The 23,153-nt window shown below is 40.6% G+C and overlaps 1 protein-coding gene and 1 non-coding gene across 2 annotated transcripts in view; both read right to left on the reverse strand.

Moving 5' to 3' along the window:
* Positions 1 to 23,153, reverse strand: part of Pou6f2 (POU class 6 homeobox 2) — a 468,024-nt gene that overhangs the window by 124,486 nt on the left and 320,385 nt on the right. The window lies entirely within an intron of this gene.
* On the reverse strand, positions 11,616 to 11,723 carry LOC130886296 (U6 spliceosomal RNA). Its single transcript, XR_009058269.1, has one exon. It is a non-coding gene; the product is annotated as a U6 spliceosomal RNA (small nuclear RNA).

Consider the following 23,153-nt stretch of genomic DNA (forward strand, 5'->3'; position numbering starts at 1 on the left):
GGACTTTGAAACAGTTTAAATCTGTTGATAGTTCTAAAAAATCCAGGAAATCCTCCATAATATACATATTATCTATTTTTCTTTAAAACTACCCAGAAGGTATGGCAATCTAGCTTTGTGGGAGATACTGGAGCTGAGTGACAACTGTCATCTTGGGGAAATGCTCCTTTCTGACTTCCATGAGGGAACACCAAGTATATCTTGCATTATAAGAATACGTGATTCTCTTATTGCTTGCTGTTTTCTCTGCTCCAACATCTTCCTACAGTATATATTCACTAAATAATGGGATATGGTCATTGTTGAAAGCTGAAATGTGACTGGTTACTTGTTAGCTTTAGTTTGTTCTTCATATCTAGTCACAAAAGAGGGATTAAGGAGAGCACTGATAAATCTTATAGGAGACCAAATGCCTACTATACAAGGAGTGACTACTGATTCTAGAGAATGTTGTAGGCTTGTTTTTACATATAAATTCAAGTTCTGTGTTCATTCTTTAATAACTGTGTGGACCAAGGCAATGTCCAAAACACATCTGAAGCCATGTTCTACAAGTGCCGTAGAATAATTTGTTTCTAAGTAGCAAGTTGTTCAGGGATGTTAAAGAGGATCTAAGTATTTAGGATTTGAAAAACTGGTAGGCTGATCACACTTCAGTGGAGAGCCATGATGTAGGAGGTCCTTCCTTCTATGTGTTGCTTGTATTGGTTAATGAATAAAGCAACTGCCTTGGCCTAATAGGGCAGAATTTAGGTAGGCAGAGAAGACAGAACTGAATTCCGGGAGGAAGAAAGCAGAGTCAGAGAGATGCCATGGAGCTGCCAGAGACAGACATGCTGGATTTTGCCTGCCACAAGATGATACACAGATTAATAGAAATGGGTTAAATTAAGATGTAAGAATTAGCCAATAAGAAGCTAGAACTAATGGGCCAAGCAGTGATTGAATTAATACAATTTCTGAGTGGTTATTTTGGGGCTAAGCTAGTCAGGCGGCCAGGATGAACAAGCAGGCCCTCTGCTTGCAACAGAGCAACACATTCACGAATATTTGGGTAGCACAAATTGGCCCTGACGGAGGTGGGGAAGATATAAAATGGGGTGGGAAGGGAAGGAGGTAGGTCTAGGAGAAGTTGCTGGGAGGAGCGTGAGTCTGATTAAAGCGTATTGTATGAACTTCTCAAAGAACTAATAAAAATAGTTTTAAAGTATGTTCAAAGAGGGAATGAAAAGCTTAGAAAGTCCTTAAAGGTTATCTGGTTATACAGAAAAGTATTCCAGATGACTAGAACAAATCATAACAGTAGAAAAAATGAAAAGCGTAATTCTAACCATGAGCTCCTGAATTCTACCCAATCGGCAGAGGCATATAACAGAGCAGACAGACTAAGGATGCTTGTTTTGAAGGTGAAGTTTTTAGATTGTCCTGGCTTCCAGTATGTGGATGTTAACCAAGCATAACAAATATGTTGCTCTGGTATAGGGACAGAGTTACTTGGGGGCATGGGGCCCACATGTCAATTCCTTCTCCCAATCATAGCCGTGTTCTACTTCCCACCATTACTCAAGTGTGTTCTGTTCATAAATGAAACTGGGTGGCACCTTTAGGCAGATAGGCATGTATTCGCAGACAGTGCTGGGAACACTGCAGAGCATCTCTTTCTATATGATTTAAATCATTAAATAGCAATCCCAAGCTGGTGACTGTACAATGTTTAAAGGAAGTAAGGATCTGAATTACTCCGTGAAGTGTCTCACCCTTGGTTGCCTGGAATGAAGTAATAGCTTCTTGTTCTTTTCCTCTCCCCCTCTTCATCCCTTACCTCCCTCTCCATGTGTCTTCCTCTTTCTCTACCCCTCTTTCAATTGCATCGCTTCTTTGCATAAGCCCATACTCACTTTTTACTATAAAAATAAGTTAAAGCAGCTCTTACCTCTCACCACAGAAGCTTCCTTTAGTAGTTAGTTGGCAGTAGTTAATACAGAGATTTACAACAAATAGGTCAAAGTGTGGTGAGAAACTGCCCACGGAGTGCTCAGTTCCAAGAAGGAAACATCTGTATCCTTCCCTGCAAGGCTCGGGGAGCACAGTGGAAGAGGAATGGAAACTTTGTAAGAGCCAGGGTTTGGGGAGGAATGCTGTGAAATGGTGTCTTCTGGACATCACACTCAGGCATTCACTGATACTGCAGCTATCACTCACGGCAGAGGAACTAATGAGGGCCCATCCCTCCCTGTGGGTATATGATCCAAAAGACTTGGAGTAGGAGGGGGATGGTTGGGAAGGAAAAGGGTTTCCGTGGAATCGGTGGAAGGGGGCATGAAAAAATGCAGTAAGGTGTGAAAATGCTCCAAACTCAGCACATCCGTGTATGAAAATGTCAAGTAATAAAAGGAATAAATTAGACCACTTGCCAGAGAATTTGCAGCAAAGTAAACATAAATTTGTGTTAAACTCTGATTCTACTCATGTGTTCTGAATTCATATTCTTTCTGGGAAAACAGACACAAATACAAATGCCAGTTATAATACCATATGATGTGCTAATGCTATTTCTCCTTCTTTTTTTTTTTCTTTTGTTTTTCGAGACAGGGTTTCTCTGTAGCTTTGGAGCCTGTCCTGGAACTCACTCTGTAGACCAGGCTGGCCTTGAACTCACAGAGTTTTGCCTGTCTCTGCCTCCCAAGTGCTGGGATTAAAGGCGTGTGCCACCACCGCCTGGCGCACTATTTCTTCTCAGATAATGATGTTCATTCTTTCTCCACTCCTCTTCACATAAAAATCCTTCAAAACTGCACTCCAATCTCACCTTTTAGTTGAACTACCTGCATATGGCTTTGTGTTCACATTTTGAAATGGTGCCTTGTTAAGCTCATGTTAACCTCCAGTTCTGTATGGCCCTATCTCTGCCTCCTAAACTTTGGGATTATGGGAATGCACCATCATGCCTGGACCATACTTGACTTGCTCACGATTCACTTCAGTTTCTAAAATGGTCTCTCCAACTCCTTCACTCCATCCTTTCTCCCCTGCTCTTTTCTTCTATTATAATCCTATATAGATGCTACTAGATTTATAATGAAGTTCCCACTACACCCATTGTGAATTGAAAGCACCTTGTCAAAATTCATCTAATAAGCCTAACCTATTATGTCTACCTTAAATATTCTCAGGACACTTATGGGTCTTTATTTTAGCCAATTCTGAGGATCTCATGTAACATGCTGAAACATGGTTGTTTTTGCTACATCAGGAGTGTGGCTCAATCTGCCCAGCCTGTCAAGGATTGCATTGCATATTGCTAGCCCAGGGCAAAGATCCAAATTCAGAATTTAAGGAATGGTTCTACTGAATGTATATTGCTTTCTCATCATTGTTGCGCTGAAAAGTTAAAATGAAGGCAAGTTCTACAAGTCTTAGAACTCATCTAATTCTTCTAGGCAGCTTCTTCTACTCCCACTTAGCACACAGTGAATGTAAGGCATGGTTATTGGAGCACTGAAGTCTTCAGTTTCCAGAAGACCAGATGTGGGCCATGGAGGTGAAACAGCAATAGTGTGGATGATCTCAGAACTAGCACTAGAGAGTCCCGTGGAGTCAGGTGATCTTAGAGGTAGCACATCAATGGCCCTGGGAGATCTGTACCTGAGAGGTCATGATCAACAGGGTTCAAAATTTCCCCACAAGAACATCTTTCAGAAATAAACCCAACAACTATTATATCCTCAAGGCCAGCGAACATGCAGGCAGCCAACAGCCGCACCTCTCACTTTTTTTTTTTCCTCTGAAGGCTGGGTATAAATGATGAGAAAGGATGAAATGAAACTTAGGTGGGGCTCAAGAAAGGGAAGTTGGCAGAATCTTTCCCCATGGCAGGGGGAAGTGGGAGAAGTGGAACTGAAACGCTGTATTGATGACCGCCTGTGTATGTACATCCCACTCTCCCGCATGGAGCAGTGCCCGCAGTAGGAATGACCCAGGAGGCCCTGGGGCATCCCTGAGCTGTTGAGGGCAGGAGAAAGGGCAGCCCAATTGAGTCAATTTAACATGAGGTCAGTATTTGGACACATAACCTTGGAGGATCTAAGCCTTGATTTGTTCTTCCTGAAAGGACAGGCGTGTCCTTTTGCAGCAGAACATAAGAACTGCTGGCCAATGGGCACCATCCTTTTCTCTCTTCGTTTCCCCATTTTGACCACTGAGCCCAAATCCTTTGCCAGAGAGACGACTGAGTTTTCTCTTCTTTGCAATCATTCATTCAGCATGAAACATATATTTAATGACCATATCTCAGTCTATCAATCCTCAGGGCAGAATCATCACTTAGGGTGTTTATAAAGAGCCTAGTTAAAGGGCTCTACTCACACAGGCTTTATTACATAGACAGAAAGTGGAGTGATTAAATGATTCCTTTAAGCAATATTTTGGTGCAGGGGCCGTCAATTTAGGCTTAAAGTACTGACTGAGTGTTCTAAGCTCTGGGCTTGGCACCCAGGATACCACAAGAAACGATGAATATTTCTTGCCCTTAAAAATACAATAATTTATGCATGTAGTCAGTAAATCACTGGCATATGTGGGCATCCATTTCTGTATTTGGTGGTGTCACAAACATAGGGCAATAATAGAGTTAATGTCAGAAAGTGGGGTTGGGAGAAGGAAGGAAAGGAAAGGAGAGGGGAGAGAGGGAGACTGAGAGGGAGACGGGAGAGAGAGAGAGAGAGAGAGAGAGAGAGAGAGAGAGAGAGAGAGAGAGAATATATTATGCCTAGAAAGAAAAGTTTCCTGAAAAAGATGATCTTCAAAAGGCCCACCCAAGCTGGGGAGTGGTGGCTCACGCCTTTAATCCCAGCACTCGGGAGGTAGAGACAAGTAAATCTCTGAGATTGAGGTCAACCTGGCCTATAGAGCTAGTTCTACAACAGCCAAGACTGTTATACAGAGAAGACCGGTTCCCCTCCCCCCAAAAAAGAAGCCCACTCACCCCAAAAGAAGGATGGTGCCTTTGGCCTTTGCTCACATTCTATGAATGTGTAAGATCCAGACTTGACATAGTCCTTGGAATGCATCAAACCCCAACCTCATCCTTGGTAAGTAAAGAAAATGAGAACCAGAGACCTTAAATGCTTTGTTCAAAGGGAAAAGTAGGGGTGTTTACTGCTACAGTTTGGATATCTCAAACCAATAAACACTTATCCCAAGACGAGGCTCTTATTGGCTTAGAATTCTAGAGACAGTTCTACGTCTAATGTTAAAATCCTTGTAAATATAATACATGTTTAAATGAGTAAAATAATTTAAAAGGCTTGTGGAAATTTCTTTCTGAAGAACTATTTTTATTGAACATAATGCACACAAGCAATCCCTACTGTAATTTATTATGTCATAACTTTTCACTATAAATTATTAAAGCTGAAAAATGTTATTGGTTCAGAAATTAAATTGTGTATATATCTTCATTTGTTCAGACAGCATGGATTAGCATGTTAGGTTTCAGGCGCTGTGACTGCATCCAGAGAATTTGGAGATCACAGAAAAGGTATTCTCATCTGGAAGGACTGTCTGTCTCTGGTGTGTACAGCTCTTTACAGATCACCAATAGGCACCAGTCACATGGACAGCCATTTCTAGTCCTGCCCACTGGGAGCCAGTTTCCATGCTGCTGACTCGGTGGGAGCCACTGGAAAGCTTTCGTCCTCCCTCCAACGTATTTAAGGGCCTGGCAAAACAACTTTTAACATCTGTTTCCTTCTCGGATGAAGGATGGCTTGCTTCAGAGGAAGCCGAATATGAGAGAGATTTCTGCTCTGGATTGAAGCATGTTGCTTATCTCAAGGGAAGGAAAGAGCGCTCCTGAACCTTTTCTGGGAAGGGGATCCTCCATCACAGGGGAAATATTGGGGAGCTTTGCAATCTTGAGCCACACCTGTGCATTGCCTTCTGGGTTCATTGCTCAATTTTCAAGTGCAAAGATTTAAAAAGAATGAACAGTTTAGAAGTCACATGTCCACATCATTCTGTTTTTTCTCGTGTGCTATTAGGCCGTTAATAAAATCAAGTTTCATGTAAAGGCATAATTTCAGCAATAGTTCACTTTCCTCCAGCTACAGCAGTGGCTTATATATAGTAATGTATTGTGTAATGACTCCTGGGACAACAAGGAACGGAGTGCATGATGGTAGTAGCCTCATAGAACTGTGCTGTAACGGTAACTGTGTTAGTCTAGAAAAGAACACTTTATGTATTTGCACAACAATGAAGCCCCATAAAGGATACATCTTTTGGGGTGTCTTCGTAAGTGATGCACTCTATACTTTGAAAGTCTACAGGTCTAAATTTAGGTAACTAGCAAATCTAGTTTTCAGATGAAATAGTATACAGAGAACCATGTTCTAGACCAACTAGGGTGCTTCCAAGTCTCAAGTCTTACATGAAAAAGATCACAAGGGATTTTAAAATATGTGAAATTCCATGTCTCCAGGTGTGATTCACCCTGTACCTGTGGCTTCTCACTCACATCCAACAAGTGCTACATAGGAACTAAGGCTTGTTTCTGTTTCTCAGCCATATTGCCTGGATCCTAGCTTTATTGTCCTGTCTCAGATCTAGTGGGGATATTGAGGGAGACCACAATTATGTTTTGTTACCATTTGCAATTAAAAAAAGAAGAAGATGTCAAATGCTAAGTGTGTATCAGTGCTGATAGGACCACCAGCAGCTTGATACACTCAGACTCACAAGCCCAGTGATGTGAGTGGTACTGGGTGGGTATTAGGAACAGGAAGATTGAACATGGATTCTATAGAGAAACAAAGCAAGCAATTTTTAGAATTATTGCCTTGGCCATTGTGAATGCTGTTACTTCTGTTGTTTACATTATCAGGGCAGAATGCTTCATAGAACTTCAATTCTTGCCTCGGTCAGCTACTCTCACTTTGACTGGAAGGAATTTTTCACAAGATATCAAAAGTTTGAAATAAACCTGTCCAAGTTATTTTGTCAAATTGCTCATGTTTTTTCTAAAACATTAGAAAGATTAATGACTGCATGTGGGTGTTATAGAGATCGTGAGAGCAAGAGCGTGTGAACCCCTAGGCCACTCAAACTTGAGGGAGGTATAAGAGAAGTTTTGATATCTCTCCCTTTGGTTCTAACTGGTCTCTGTTCCTGCTGCTGGAGAATGTGGACTAGCCTTGTGGGATGTGTGTCAGTTAGGTGGAGCGGTTTAAGAAGAAAGAGGATCCTTTGGCTCTCCCAGTTGCAGAATCATGATGCATGTCCTTGATCACAGGAAGGCTTCCTGTCGAGTTGATGGAGGACAGGGAGTGTCTGTGTACAAGTGACACTTATTTTTCTAAAGCTTTAGAGTCATTAATCCATAAACATTACAACAGCAATTTAAAAAAAAGAATTGATCATTCATGAAGTACTTACTATGTGTCACACTTAACCTCATCACAGCCCACACTGTGGGATCAGTGAGAAGTCACAAACTGGGCAAAGAAAGTGATGCTAAAGTTCCCTAAGCCTCCTTGGAAGGCTGACACTGTGAATGTTAAGGAACTGTGTTTGTAAATGGGAAGACTGTTGCAGCCAGTTTGCAGAATGAAAGTGACAGAAGCCCCCTCAGAAGCTGAAAGCAATGCATACACAGCTCACCCGCTCAGCAAAGGACAGGCATCAGGTCCTTCTTTCTAAATCTAAGAAGCAGAAATCCATCATGGACAGGTTGAGGAACAGTGAAGGGTTGGATCCAACAGCACAGAGATTTGGGGTCTTGCTGGGTTTAATTGTGATCTCTTGAAGCTTTGTCTAGACTCGTCTTTTAAACTTATAGGGCTGTGGAATTGGATGTGGGGATTGCAAAAAAAAAATTGATAATGGCAGAAGTTTCTGAATACACAGAAACCGAAGTTTATTCAAAAATCAAACACAATGAGACCAAGTTTGTAGCCGTGCGCACCTGTACTGTGACACATGACTTTGTTGTCGCTTTGATTCTTAGCACACTAGTACAGAGTGGAGTGTGAGTGCCATCACGCTACAAAACACCAATGAACACCCAACAAATACCAAATACCTGACCTCCGATTCCAGACTCCTGTCTGTGATGAATTGCAGTGTTGCTACACTACACAAAATGTCTCCTGTTCTTACAGAAATATGAAGTTTTAGTTATGGAAAACAGGGGGCTTTTAATATTTTCCACAACACATAAATTTCAAATTAGTATGTCTCCAGATCATAGTGTGTTAAAATGTTTGAATCTAAAGATTGTTTGAACTGCTGAAATAGAGATTTGTGAAAAATTGTTAAGTGATTTTTTTTTTTTTTGCCTTGGGACCAGTTTAGAATTTTGTTTGTTTTTCAGTTTTTTTTTTGAGACAGGATTTCTCTGTATGTAGTCCTGTTTGTTGTGGAACTCACTTTGTAGACCAAATTGGCCTTGAACTCAGAGATCTGCCTGCCTCTGCCTCTGTCCTGGGATTAAAGGCCTGTGCCACCACTGCCTGTTAGGAGATGTTTTTTAAAGCTGGATCCTTAAAGTTCAGTAGACCGCCTGCTGTCCCTTCAGATGAAGATGAGAAAGAAAATTCTTTTCTTTTTGTCGACTCAGTTCTCTCTAATAGCTTTGCTAAAAGTTAGTTCATGAGTCTTTAGAAACAACAACAACAACAACAAAAAAAACCCTTTATTAATTTAGGTTCCACCTTTTAAAGCCAAATAAGTACTTTTGAAATATAATGACCTTGTATCTTAAATTTTGGCTCTTATATTGCATATTAATGTAAATGTCATACCTTCTCAGCTAGAGCCAAGATTGTAAATATCCAGACCTGTAGTGCAGGCCTATAATCTCAACCATCTGGTAGAACGAGCCTGGGGTGTCACAAGTTCAAAGACTGCCTGGGCTACAGAGTGGGTTAAAGGCCAGTGTGTGAAAAGTTAGGAAGATTCTAGGTATTCTATATTCTAAAGAATCTATGCTCAGTCCCTGGGATCTTAAAACCAAACCAAGGCAAAACACATACAAACACACACACACACACACACACACACACACAATAAATAAATAAATAAATAAATAAATAAATAAATAAATAAACCTCCCCCATTTGCTAGTAGTCTTTCTTCTATAAACTCCCCAGGAAAACTGTTAACCTCCCACCAAAATGTACAGTGCAAAACAACTTTAGAAACTTTGTTCCTTCTCATAGACTTTTTAACTTCTGTCTAAGGAAAGAAAACATTTTGTTTCAACCAAGAACTATGTATAGATGGGAGAAATTCTCTGGTGAACGTATTAATAATGAATATAATTATCAAAAGATAGAAGAGATGATATGCTTGGTCAGTTATAGTCAGTAAATGATTCCTGTTGGGACTGCATTAAAACCCTTCAAACCTTGTCAACCAGCTACGCAGGCCCCTGTCCACTAGGAGCTTGGCCATTCATTAGCAGCTAGGGACCTGCTGGCCAGAGCATAGTTCAGTCCTCCAGTGGAAATGCCTACAGCACTCGTGTCGTAGATATGCATAGCCTTTGGAATGCCTTATTTGACGAACATCTGGTGTAGACTCTCATACACAGTGAGAATTTCTGATAGAAAACATTCCGTATCTTTTCAGTTCCTATAGGCAGTGACCCTGGCCCTCTGTTCTTGAGAATGCTGATTTCATCATTGATTTTGAATGTGAGATGGTTTTCTCGGAAAACTGGAAAACTGTTCTCTATAAATGCCTAGTTCTGTCCCTGCCACTCTACTGGAAAAACCCTTTACTTTCTTTCTAATAAAAGTTAGGGTCAATTCACATAAAGGTAGGGGATACATCAGCTGGTCATAATGAGATCTGGTGTTCAGACTCATGATGCAATGGTCCTTCATCTGGGCTTCACTCCCAAACAACACTGTCAAAGAGCTGACTGGAAGAGACAGCGCTGAACTCTAACTTATTTATCTAGTCAGTAAATGTTCCAATACTAGCTATGTTCCTGCTGCTGTTATGAGAATAAGAAAGGAGACAACATGATAGCAATTTGTATCCTTAAGAAACTTATAGTCTAAATGATGGGGACAGATGAGGAAAAACACGACACATAAAGAAAATTGGATAAGTTAGATGGTGAAAACTATCAAGAAGAGAAATCGGGCAGGGCTGGAGGATGCTCTTGGGAGACTGTGGAATTGTGGGTAGGGCAGCAAATGACTGAATTGCCAATCAGATGAGACGCAGGAAATTCAGATGTGGGGTAAGAATCCCAGAAGCTGAACCATCATGCTAGACCAATAATACAGTGGGGATGTAGGCAGACAGACTGGGGAACCCAGGACAGAAGGAAGGCAGTAGTGTGGAATAGGAAGAAAGATTGGGGAAAAGGAAGGGTGTAGGGTCTCTGGCATCATGGAAAGAGGGTTGGGTTTCCTCTGAGTAAGGTGTATATCTTTGCCAGAGTCGATTTTTCCCTAACAGGTCCTCTGGATTTTTCTGTAGCGGTGACTTTCGTGCCTGAGTGACAGCTTACCTAGTGGAAAACACAGTGTTCTGTCTTTCAGAACTTTGTTGAGTTTGCACCAAGTGTTTTGGAATTGCTTCTGTGGAGACGCTGGAGACAAACTCATTATCTGTCCTTTTTGAATGACTTGTTTCTGATGCCCAACTACCTGGATAAATAACATTCAAGTTCAGGGACCTGTCTTGTAGCAAGCATTCAGTACTATCCCCCAAGAACATAAGTTTTACAGTTGATTCAACCCTCTCTTCACTGCTAGGCATTTTTCTGTCTTCTGTTCTTTTCTGAAAATCAATTATTTTTGTGTAGGATCACCAATCTCTACATTCCAAGTTGTGTTCTAGTAGCTGGGATCTATGGGATTTTGATGTGGAAGTTCCCTCTGTGCGCTGTGATTACCATTAATGAATAAAGAAACTGCTTTGGACCTATAGCAAGGCAGAACTTAGGTAGGCAGGGAAAGCTAGGTAGAATGTGGGAGAAAGGAGGCAGAGTCAGGGAGATGCTATGGAGCTGCTGCTGGAGATAGACATGCTGAACCTTTAGTGGTAGGCCACAACCTCATAGTGTTACATAAATTAATAGAAATGGATTAATATGTAAGAGTGAGCCAATAAGAAGCTAGAGCTAGTGGTCCAATCAGTAATTTAAATAATACAGTTTCTGTGTGATTATTTCGGGGTTGAGTGGCCGGGGGAAAAAAATAAGTGGCTTCCCCCAACAGGGTTTGCTCTGTTTTCCTTACAGTGAGCTATGTCGTGGCGTTAATTCTATTTCTGGCAGTGTTTATTCTGTTGTTGATGCTTCTAATTTATTAATTGCTTCTTCCTATTAATATCTTCTTTAATATTATCATTCTTACTTATGTATTTTTGTGGGTCCTGGAGTCTTCTAAAAATGCCATCTAGGGCTTTTATTCTAGATCTTTTTCAGTGATTTCATGTCCTCTTTCAATTCTCTTTATAGAGAATGTTTATTCCTTAGATTTTCTTTGTTTCAGAATATATTTCATCTTTAAAATCAGTGCATTGCTTTTATTACTCAGCTACAATCAGATGAAGTATGCTTGAGCCCTTGAATTCTTGTTACTTGTCCATGATTCAAAAATATGGAATGCTTCCTGAATTTGTGTGTTATCCTTGGGTAGGGGCCGTGTTAATCTTCACGGTATTGTTCTAAATTTTAGTGTAGGTGCTGCTGAAGTGAGCACCAGACTAGATTCTTAATTATACTTTTTATCCTTTGTTCCTTCATTTGATGACTAGCCCTATGTAGCCTTACTTATCCATACATGTGACTATATCTGTAAGTATAACCATTTGTGTTTCTGCCCTCGGCCTTAGCCACACATGTGTAGCCAGCCCATTGTTATTTCCTCTAATGCTGTAGAAACACTCATCCATACATTAATCATCAAAACAGTTCAACAGCTAGTTATCGGATACCTAGTAAGCGCCAGATACTATTTTGTATACTCAGGGCAAAACAGGTTATGTCTCTGGAGTTTCCACTGTAATGGAAGGAGACAAAAAGTCAATGATAAATGATACCTATTACTCACTATGTAATATGGCAAAATGTGTGATAATGCCTACTGATTAGGTTAGCATTGGGCATTTTGAGAAGGTGTTTGGGAAGGTTGGATGCATTTCGTTTTTACAGGAGAACCATGGTTATTTTTCACATCTAATGTTAGGTTGCCACTCTTCTCTGCAAGTTCCCCAGGAACTTTTCTTTCCTTATCAGGATCATGTGACCCTCAGAGGTTCACATGAAGGCTGGGGTACCTTGTAGATTGAGTAGGAAGACAGAGAAAAGGATCAGTTTGGACCATGGGCGGGCAAGCCTTCATTGTTTTGTATTTCTTCACCCTCCCTATTATGCTTTAGGTATGGTTTGAGTAGCTCCTCCCAAACTTCATGTGTTATAAGTTTGGTTCTTAGTGTCACTGCATTGATAGACATTTGCAGGGAGTAGATGGGGCTTAGTACAAGGTGCTTATACCTTTGGGTGCTACCTTGGAAGGGGTTGGGTTCTTGTGGGATCCTAGCAAGTTCCCTTGGAATAGGGATAAGACAAATTCCTTCCTATCTTACCTGCCTTATCATATGCATAGCTATCATTGCAGCATCATCTTCATTAAGCTTTCATTAGAGGCCAAACAGATCAGGCCACTATGTTGGTATTTTAGCCTCCAATAATGGAGTTTAATGGTCTTTTCTCTACAGCTATTTTGCTGTGGCAACAACTAAGTAAATGGATCCGGTGAGGGTATGAAGAACTCTCCATACTCTTCAGCCTGTTCTGAGGGAAGGGGCTTTCTTATACAGCTGTCTCCTTCAGTGACTCCAGAGTTATGTTTGAATTTGTTTGGTTTTGTGAAATGGCAATGGCCCTGCCTTCCTTCTGAGTGGGAGGCCAGGACTCAGATGCTGTATACATGGCATTTAGCATTGGCTTCATTGGCTTCATAAAGAACAAATGGATAGATAACAATTTCCTCATTTTAGAAACAGTTTGGGGTAAGAGAGATGATCTTCATTTTGGTGTGTAAGAAAATAAAATATGAGTCTTATTATTGTTTGTGCTTATGAATGAGCACCTCCTTTGTGTTAGAGCCACATGACACAAAAAGGTAGGCATCTGTACATAAACCTGTGTGCCTTTTACACAGGAGACACTTTCCCAAGTGTGTGCGACGGTTTAAAACTTACTTTGACTATTCTTCAACCTTAGAACTTGGGGTATTCTTTCTTCTTATTTTGATCCAACGCCCAGGTCTGATCTCCTACATATGTTTTCCCCTCTCTTTTTCTGCTCACCGAGGAACACTGTGAAGTTTTGCATGGTGCAGCTGCAGATTCTGGATTGCCCTAGATTTTGGCAATTCAGAATGAAGGTCCAACTGTAACCTTAGCTTTGCCTTCTTGAAGGGTTACAGCAGCCTTTTGTCACGTGATCACCTCGCCCAAAAGAGCTAAATTCTGTACTGCTTAGCTGTCATTCCACTTGCAAAACTCTTTGAAATCAGTGTGTCTCAGGGTACTAAGAGGCCAGGCAGCACGTAGGAGAATTAGATTCCATGCATTCACAACTACAAAATGACACACATATGCATTTCTTACCTTCTAAAAAAGACTTAAAAGGCCACAGCTTAGCTACCTGATGGTGTCTTCTGGAGGAGCTACACAGAAGAAAAGACTGTGGGTTCTCCCATTTATGTAAGTCACATCCTATGCCATGTCACTAACTCATATATAGTTGTTGGATAAAAGCCTACATTGTACAGGAAAGGTAACCTTGTGAAAATGACAAGCGTAGGCTTTCTCCGTGTTTTATGCAATTAAAATGTTAACCTTGACATTATACTAGCCCTTCAGTTTTCTTTATGTGTCCTTCAGTTTGCAAACCTGAGGAACTTTTTTTACGGTGTGCATGAAGTATCTACAGGGAGGCACTATTTTTTCCTGTCTGGGACAATTTTATGAGTAGTCATGGGGATTCGCTGTCCCGGGTGAGAGCACTGACTTCTATCTGAGATATCCTTCAGCATCTCTATTCCTCCACCTTTCCAGAAACTTTTCCCCAATCCTAGCCCACCTCCCAAGCTACTGAGTGATTTGTTGGATGGAGAAAGGGAAAATAGTGAAGGCCGGCCCTTGTAGCCAGCACCAAACTGGCAAATAGGATCTTTCATGGTATCTCTTCATTCCTCGAGGGGTCCCTCTTCCTCCTCAGAGAACCTGAGACTCCTGGTTTTCCTCAAATGAAGCAGAGTCACCTTATTCCTCTCCATACTATATGTTCTGCTATTCCTCCTTTGTTATCATCCTTAAGCAGGACTTCCTTGTTTTTGTCTACACAAGAGAAACACCCAAAAGGAGGGCAGATAACGCAGAAAGTACCTTTTAATGAGTGGCTGTGGCAATGACATCCTCTCAGAAAGCTTTCAACATGTACTGAGATGGTAGGCACAGAGTCTTCAGTGCCCCTGCAAGATGTGCCCCCCTCAATATCCATCTGATAGCAAGTTTACTGAGACTCTCCAAATACAGCTGTCTGTGTGTGTATCTGCTCTGGTTCTTATTTCTTTCCCTACCTCCAGCTCTTCTCTTTGTTAAGGCATTAGTGGCATTGGCTGTGGGCATCTGTGAGAAACACTGGTTGGGAATGTATTTAGTACTGGTTTAGTGGTGCATCTTTAAGCTAGTGCTAGATATCTTGGTAAAGGAAAGCACTGAGCAATATTTTTACCACACATCTTTGTAATGCAGACAGGCATCCCAAGGTGGCTCCTGTCTCTGGAGGATGGTGGTGGGTAGTGGAGGCAGCATTTGAATGTGCAAACCCAGAAACTTGTGTGTAAAAAATTATTCCATCTATGACAGCTCTAAACTCCAGCCCATCATGATACTAGGGATTGAAAAGAAGATTAATCACTATAGAAAGATCCTTCAGAAATTTCTATAAACACTGATATTACAAAATCTTTGTTACTCAAAGAGGCATTTGAAAGGTAGTAACCAAAACTAGAGGCAATGTTGAAGAACGTGAGAGGCTGTGCTGGTGGATTTTCTGTTGTTTCTGGCTCTTTCAACCTTTTGTTCTTTTATTTATTTATTTTATTTTATTTTATTTATTTTATTTATTTTTCAAGACAGGGTTTCTCTGTGTAGCTTTGGCTGTCCTGGAACTCATTCTGTAGACCAGGCTGGCCTCAAACTCACAGAGATCTGCCTGCCTCTGCCTCCCTGAGTGCTGGGATTAAAGGCATGTGCCACCACTGCCTGGTCTCTTTCAACTTTTAAATTTCTGTTTTGCTATAATTTTCCATAACCCTGCAAATACCTAATACCTAATAATCTTGAAGGATCCCCAAATTATATAAATTTTCAGTTCTAAAACTCTAACCTGCCCGTACAGAAAGAATATCATTTACTTAAGTAAATAATTTAATTTATTTAATAAAAAGATGCTTTTTTTTTCAAAAAGATATTTTTGATCAACTGCTACTTATATTTTAATATAGAAATTAGTAACAGACAAGGCTTAAACACTTATTTCTCCTTGAGTATACCCACCATACAGCCAGTATGGCCAGTGGTCTTGCTGTGTTAGCCTTAACACAACAGCCATAGAGACGGCAAGTCCAATCTGAACTCTAGTCTTTTTTAGTCACTTCAGGTCTTTGTGGAGCTTGTTCTTCAGATAAGGTCCCGGAACTTGACTCTATTTACTATTTTTTCATCCTTCTGTTTTGTTTAGTTTTTCAGGATACTATCTGGGATTCTGTATAATGTTGATCACATGTTTCACTTTGTCCTCGTTGAGCTTTCCAGCCTTCTTGGTGAGGTCAGTGTATCCTTTTCCTGACACCACACAAGCCACCTTTTCCCACACCCCTAGTGGAACCAATGACAATGACTATCGCATGCTGCCTGTGGATGTTGCTGCTGTTCTCAGGGCTCACTATTGGCATGGTGGCAGCATCACGATGACACACAGTCCTCTGTGGAAGAGCTTTCAACTACCTTAAGTGCGTCTTAGGAACTGCGGAAGTTAATTCTTCTGAGCCCCTTTTAGAACCCAGATCCGTATCTGTGCAGCCATCATTTCATGGGTCTGTTGGACATCTGAATATCCTCACATAACTCATTAAAGAGTAATTCTTGCTAAATTACTTCTTACAGATCCCTTCAAAATGCTCCAAAACAATAACCAAAACTGTATAAGACAATTAAATTGAACCAGAATGTAAAGGAGCAAGCTTAATACAACTTGAATGGAAATAGCAAATTAAAAAGGCCTTGTGGCATGGTGATTGGACGCCATCAACTCCAGTTTGACAGAAGTTCCCCAGCTCAAGGATCAACATGAAAAATTAAACTTCATGCATAATAATAGCTTGAACGAATAGCATCCCTTTCTGTTGTGATTTGATATGTGAGCTCTCAGCTTTTCCTTTTGCCACATATATTGCCTTCTGCCACAATTTCTTGCTATTATAGACTCATATCCCATGTAAAAATAATGCCAAATGAACTCTTTATTTGATAAGTGGCTGTGGTCATAGTGTTTTAGCACAGCAGTAAAAAAGTAACTAGTACAGAAAAGCAATGACCTATTGCTATAACAGACCTGACCATGCTGTTGCTTGGAAGGATGTGGAAGACTGGAACCTTGAACTAGAAAAGCAACTGAACGCTGTACCTTAACAGGCATTTTTAGTAGGATCCAGGAAGCCAATGCTGAGAGCAATTTGTACTGGAACCTCAGTTCAAGAGGTTTCAGAGGGTAGCAATATTAACAGCTGTGCTAGGGACTTTTCTTGTGACATTTTGGCAAACAATGTGGCTGCTTTTTACCTATGTCCTAAGAATTTGCCTGAGGTATAATTTAAAGCAATTAAATGTAGGCATATTTTATTTGTATTTTAATAAATAAAGCTTGCCTGAAGATCAGAGAGTAAAACAGCCACACTGGTCAGCCTTACAGACCAGGCAGTGGTGACACACACCTTTAATTCCAGTAGCCACACTAGTTTGCCATAGAAACTGGACAGTAGTGGTGCACGCCTTTAATCCCAGCACTAGAAAGGAATGTAATACTGGAGGAGACAGCTCTCACACTCTCATTCTGAGATTCCTGGAGGCAGGATTGCCATTTGGGACTGAGGTAGAGGTAAAAGCCAGTGGCTGGTTGTTTTGCTTTTCTGACCTTTAGGTCGAACCCTAATTTCTGTCTCTGGGTTTTTATTAATTGTGCTACAATGGACTAATTTCTTTGATGGAGGAGATTGCAAGACAACCTAACATTGACTCTGTTGTATGATTATTAGTAGTCACTCTTACAAGGGTCTACAATGAAAAAAAGAGCAAATGAAACAGAAAGAAATACAAAATATACAGTCTGAAGAGAAAAAGTGTGCCAGGACATTTAATGTTAGAGCCAAGACTTGTGCTTACAGAGGTGATATTGAGGAGAGAGTTAATATGCATTGAAACAAAGGGAAAGATACCCTTAGAGAAAGGCATCACCAGCTAAGCTTTCAAATTATGAAGAGAGCCTAAGGGTTTATCTATTCCTGCAAAGCAACAACAAACAGAAGCTGCCACTAGTGTAGCTCAAGGGGGCCAATGTCCACCCTAAGATGGTATCTGAGCTTGACAATATTGTCCATGTGGTAAAGATTCCTAAGGAAACGGTCATGGAATCTTCTTCCACTGTTTCTGAAAGCCCCTGGGGTTAGGAATCATACACAGGGGAATGACTGCATAGAGGCTCTGGGAGGTTATTGTGTGAAGCTGTGGGTAGGAAGCCCGAGTTAAGACATTGGAGATGCGAGATCCATGGGATATCTGCCAAGGAGAGCTGACTACAGGGAGTGGAGCCACTAGGAATTATTTTATGGACCAGAAAATGATATGACCAGAAAAGATAGAAGGAATGAGCCATCTAAACCTATTGACATCAGACATGGAGCTACAGGACATGGTGTTTGTCTGTTAAAGCCTTGTTTGGTCCAGTATTTCTTTATGATGCCCCCCATTCCTTCCCTTTGGAATGATACTGCGTATTGTGTGTTATTGTATGTTGGAAGTGTGAAATTTTCTTCCTTCCTTCCTTCCTTCCTTCCTTCCTTCCTTCCTTCCTTCCTTCCTTTCTTCCTTCCTTCCTCCTTCCCTCCTTCCCTCCCTCCCTCCCTCTTTCTTCTCTCTCTCTCTCTCTCTCTCTCTCTCTCTCTCTCTCTCTCTCTCTCTCTCTCTCTCTTCTTGCTGTTTTGGTTGTGAGCCTGGCCTTTAGTGGCTGGACTATCTCTCCAGCTTATAATTTGACTTTAGATTTCACAATAGGCTGCCATTAGGAAACTGCCTTGAGTCCCAGCAGAGCTTTTGGATTTTAAATAGTTCGGAGACTGAAAGACTATGGAGACTTGGAGTTGAGCTAAATGTTGCCTTATTATGTGGCCAAAAGCCCAGAGGGTTTGGGTTAGGGAATGGAAATTGGTGGTTTGAATACATTGTCCCCTACAGGCTCAGATGTTTAAATACTTGGTCTCCAGTTGGTGGCACTGTTTGTGTGGTTTTATTTTATTTTATTTTATTTTTGGTTTTTCGAGACAGGGTTTCTCTGTGGTTTTGGAGCCTGTCCTGGCACTAGCTCTTGTATACCAGGTTGGTCTCAAACTCACAGAGATCCGCCTGTCTCTGCCTCCCAAGTGCTGGGATTAAAGGCGTGCGCCACCACCGCCCGGCTTGTTTGTGTGGTTTTAAAAAGTGTGGCCTTGTGGTTGAATTATGCCACTTGGAGAAGGCTTTGAGGTTTCAAAGTTTGAGCTATTCCCATTTCACTCTCTCTGGACTTGTGGTTCAACATGTGTCCTCTTAACTGTTTTTGTCACCATGCCTGACAGCCAAAAACATGATTAGAGTTAAAAAGCCAAGGGCATTAGTTGCAGCACTCACCAGAATATAATGATAAATCCCAGAAGGCAGAATTAGAGACTGAATTGATACCTTAGTAGTGTGTTAAGAGTGATAGGATGGCATGTGGGGAGGGAATGTGGGTTTGCAGAACTGCGCTTAAGCCTTTTAATAGTTACTAAGTGTTTGCGTTTCCCCGTTCATAACAAGCTTAATGGCATCTAGCTGTAAGGATAGCTAGAATAGGCAGGAAGTGCTGGGTAAGTTGTTCAACAGTGGTAGACTCCCAAGGAATGAAAGCTATTATCTTTTTCATGGGTTTATGCTATTCTGCTGTTCTAAGGTTATTGACTTAGATTCAGCAGTAATAGATGCTTTTATAAGCAAGCATGACTTTATCTTCAACAATGCTAACTGGTCACTTACAAGCTGGCAGTTCTGGTTGACTTAATGTGTTGGGTCCTCTTGATTTGTGAACCTGGCTTCTATTTTTTAGAAGCCTGAGGATTTCAAGTATCCTTCACATATATAAGATTTCATGGGCTGATTTTACAAGTATAACATTTGACTCTAATATTAAATGACTATCAAGAAAAAGAAAAAAAGAAATGAAAAATAGCGATGAGGGTTATTCTCTAAAAAACGAAATTGAGTCCTTCTAGGGTGGTTAAAGAATTTACTATTCTATTCTAACAAAGAAAAGTATCTTTTGAAGACATCTAAGTGAAATTTAGCTCATTTCTCTTTTCTTTTACAAATATTCAGCAGAAATCACACACATGAAAACTGAAGGCATCAGGCTTCAAGTGTTCTTAGCACACTGAAGAACATTAGCAAAGACCTGTTTACAACCCTGCATTTTCAGAGAAGTGTAACACTGCCAATTTAAGCCACACATTTCCCTCCAGATTACGATTGTGTGCTCTCAGTGCCGTTGCACAACGAGGAGGGGGCGATTATGGGCATCTCCACATGTGAATATGACACCTGAAAAACTCAAAAATTCAATCCTGAGCACTGTAGCTATCAATAGAAACACAAAGTATCAAGAAATATCCAGACTCTTGCTGCACAGCAGTCAAAGCAACACAACTATGGCACAAAACACTTTTGATTTGTCCTGGCCTCATGTTAATAAAGCCCAATACGGAGAACTGCTCTGAATTTCAATATAAGCTACACATGACAAAAACATCTTTTAATTATAAATGTGTTTGATTTAGACAAAGTCTTTAAAAATAGTGAGACAGGAATTCTCATTGATTAAAGCATAGGAAGCAAAAAAAATTAGAATGTTACCATTACTAATTCTAAGCCCTTTAACAAGCTTGGCTTCTCCAAGAATAAAATGAGAATTTTTTTTCTTAATAAAGTTACTACGAAGATTAAATGAAATAACCTACGTAGTGGGAGTATCTCAGTACTGAGTGTGCAACAATAGTAATTGTTACATTCTGGTATTTAGACACAGTTGGTGTTTTACATCAAGCATATTAACCTGTGAATTTACATATCTACACAGTTAAAGAAAAGGTTCCTTTGTAAAATCAGAAATATAGATCATAAATTTGGTGGGGTAAAAATTAATGGAAGTGATATTGTGTGATTCCACCTTGTAGAATTTGTTATTATATTTTGGAGTCCTATAATCATTCCCACAGGGATTTTTAGCTTCAGGCTCATTCTCACTTTTGGGGGTCACTATCAAACCTAAGTGTGTGACTAAATTCCCCGTGACTATCTAGTAAGTTGGAAATGCTTGCAGAATGTTAAAAGTAGGGCAGTCTTTTCTAAACACAGTGGCATGTTAGCTATGTATTCCCAGTTTACATGGAGACAGTTTCATGCCCCTCTCTGCAGGAGGAATCTCTGTCCACACTAAGGATGGTGATTCTCACTTCCTATGCCTCAGGTTCTGTTTCCAGTCCAAGCTGCTTGAAGATTATTTCTTGGTTTCTTTTGACCTGTTTTTAATTAACTTTGTTTTGAAAACTAGTTCTGAACCTTGGAGAGATCCCATGATGTGCACACTTAAGATGCAGGTCCTGCTTGTGTGCAGAGGCTTGTTGGGAACTGGTCCTGTCCAAGACACCCAACAAATGTTGACTCAAAATATGTTGATTTAAATAAACTCTCCGAATACTGTTCCTGGTTTTTTTTTTTTTTTTTTTTTTTTTTTTTTTTTTTTTTTTTTTTTTTTGTTGCAGGGATTATGTGGCCCAGGCTGGCCTTGAATTAACTATGTAGCTGAGGTTTGCCTTGAACTCCTCCTTTTTCTGCCTTACCAGCTAAGAGCTAGGATTACAGGCACATGAGAACTTACTCAGCTCTCTTTCTGTAGCTGTAAATTCCTCTTTTTCCTGTGATGCACTGATCTTTTTATTACTGATTTTTTTTAAAGATTTCTCTGTATGTTAAAGCTACATCCTAGTCTGTCATGTAATGTTACAACTATTTTCCTCTATTATTTGTCTTTTCATTTTTTTGATATGAAGATATTTTTATGTGCCGTAACTTTGGAGATTTTCAGCATGGGCTCATTCTCTTTGCTTATACTTTCTTTTTTTATGTGCACATTTGTCTGTGTGAGGGTGTCAGATCTTGGAGTTACAGACAGTTGTAAGCTGCCATGTGGTTGCTGGGACTTGAATCCCGGTCCTCTGGAAGAGCAACCAGTGCTCTTAACCACTGAGCCATTTCTCCAGCCCCTGCTTTTACTTTTATTACTTTCTTATTCTTGAAATGCTTAGTCACATTTGAGATGAGATAAATATCACTGGAGGGATTTGTATAAGGATGTGGCATCTACAGAGAGTTACATAAATTAGTCTAATTCCTTATTTGGGATAAAGTGAATTGAAACAAAAGAATAGAGCCCAGATACAATAATTTTAGTAATTTAAAAAAGTTCAACAGCTTCATTCTGGTCAAATGAGGACAAAAGTCCTCTTCAGCTTCAAAGGTTTGTTTACAGAGGACAGATTTCCATACAGACACCTTGTGGTGGGCTGGGTCTGCCAGAGGTAACCATTTTCTGGACTTTAACAATACCTTGCAAGTTCAGGGAAACACTCAAGTAACCAGCTTGCCTTTCTACCTAGACACTCCAGTTGACTTAACACCATGCATGCACACCTTAATTCCCATTCGTTTTCACCCTTTGTCCTGTGTCAGTCCTATTCACCCTCCATGCTGCTGCTGCCTGCACCCCGCTGTGATAGATGCCCCCTTGTGGGCAGAAGGCTCCTCCACCCTGCAGGTGAACCTACAGTTCCCTGATTAGCAGATCTGTTTTGTGCCAGAGAAAAAGTGCTTTTTCTTTCATCTCAGCCCTGTTTATGATTTTTTTCGGTTCACAGAAATAATAAAGACCTGAACCAGATGCTATGTGAGTTTTATTTCTTCACTTCTTTGTTCTGAGAAGTACTGGAGAGGCACTTCCTTAGGATTTACTTAGCTTATCTCTTCCTTTTCTGCAAATGTGGAGATCACATGTCAATTCCTAGATGTACACTTTGAAGAGACCAAGTCATGCTATGTGTGTTTCATGACATCATGCATGTCAGAGTCAGTCTTGAGGATTTGCCCCCATTCTGACTGAGGAAGGAGAGTCAACCTAACCTCCAAGTTATCATTCCACCTTGCTCAACCCTTAAGATCAACTCCCTTAGCCCCTTCTGACAGCCGCAGGAATGGGGTATTGTGAAAAGATAGAGGACAAGAACCATAGTAGTCTCAGAATAAGATCGGTGTTCCTACCCGCCCATTTACAATAGCCAGGTAGAGGCATAGCAATACAAAACTGACTATTGGAGCCTCGTCTCTGAAGTACCAATCACTACCCTTTAGAGCAGGGATGCAAGAGCAGTGGTTCTTTAATGTGACCAATCAGCAACCACAGCTTCATTTGGGAACTTGTTAGACAGATTACACCTTAGACCAGCTGCTAGAAAACTCTAAATGGGCCTTAGAAATCCACATACATATTAATGTATTGTCCTAGTGATTCCAGTTGAAGTTTGGTTAGACAGAGCACATAGCCAGGTAGAACTCACATCTAGTCCTCTAAATTTCAGTTATTCATTACGTAATAGTTATTGTATGCCTCCTAGATATGCAGTCCTTAAGGCATTCTGACTATAAAAGGCTCTGACAAATGCTCAAGCTGCAAAGGAGAAAGAAGACAGGGACTCATGTCCTCTATGAAAAATATGATT

Source organism: Chionomys nivalis, chromosome 13 (assembly GCF_950005125.1).
Source record: "Chionomys nivalis chromosome 13, mChiNiv1.1, whole genome shotgun sequence".
In the NCBI taxonomy this organism is placed as follows: Eukaryota; Metazoa; Chordata; class Mammalia; order Rodentia; family Cricetidae; genus Chionomys; species Chionomys nivalis.